A 484-nucleotide genomic window follows, 5' to 3' on the forward strand; every position below is an offset into this window, starting at 1 on the left:
TTCAAAGGTGCCACTGTACCGCTGTTCCAACCTGCTTTCGCCTCCCTCTGTTCGGGGTGAATGCAGAACGTGTCCGATCGGCTGGTTAATGGCTTCGAGTAAGTTATGCGTGACTCGGTAGATTCAATATCAGATGACCCTTTGTCCGCTATGATTTGTAACTTAATTAAGCTTGATTATAAGATTATGGCTTAATTAAGAGTTGACTAATGACTTGTAATCCTATTAAGACCTTAATCGAAGACTCATAACCTACTTAAGCTTTTATCAATGACTAAATAACCCGATCAAGTTTTTAATTAATGACTTATAAACCAATAGAAAGTAATCAACGGCTTAGAACCTAATAAGCCTTAAGCTTACAACTTAATTAAGCACCATCCGTTTACTTACAAAACGATCAAACCTTAATCAATAACCCACAATCTAATCAACACTTAAATGAGGACCCATAGCCTAATCAATCGTCAATCATTGACTTACA

The 484-nt window shown here is 37.0% G+C and overlaps 1 protein-coding gene across 1 annotated transcript in view; it reads right to left on the bottom strand.

Moving 5' to 3' along the window:
* Nucleotides 1–484, bottom strand: part of LOC119594508 — a 95,684-nt gene that overhangs the window by 57,858 nt on the left and 37,342 nt on the right. The window lies entirely within an intron of this gene.

The sequence above is a fragment of the Penaeus monodon genome, chromosome 34, assembly GCF_015228065.2.
Source record: "Penaeus monodon isolate SGIC_2016 chromosome 34, NSTDA_Pmon_1, whole genome shotgun sequence".
Taxonomy (NCBI): Eukaryota; Metazoa; Arthropoda; class Malacostraca; order Decapoda; family Penaeidae; genus Penaeus; species Penaeus monodon.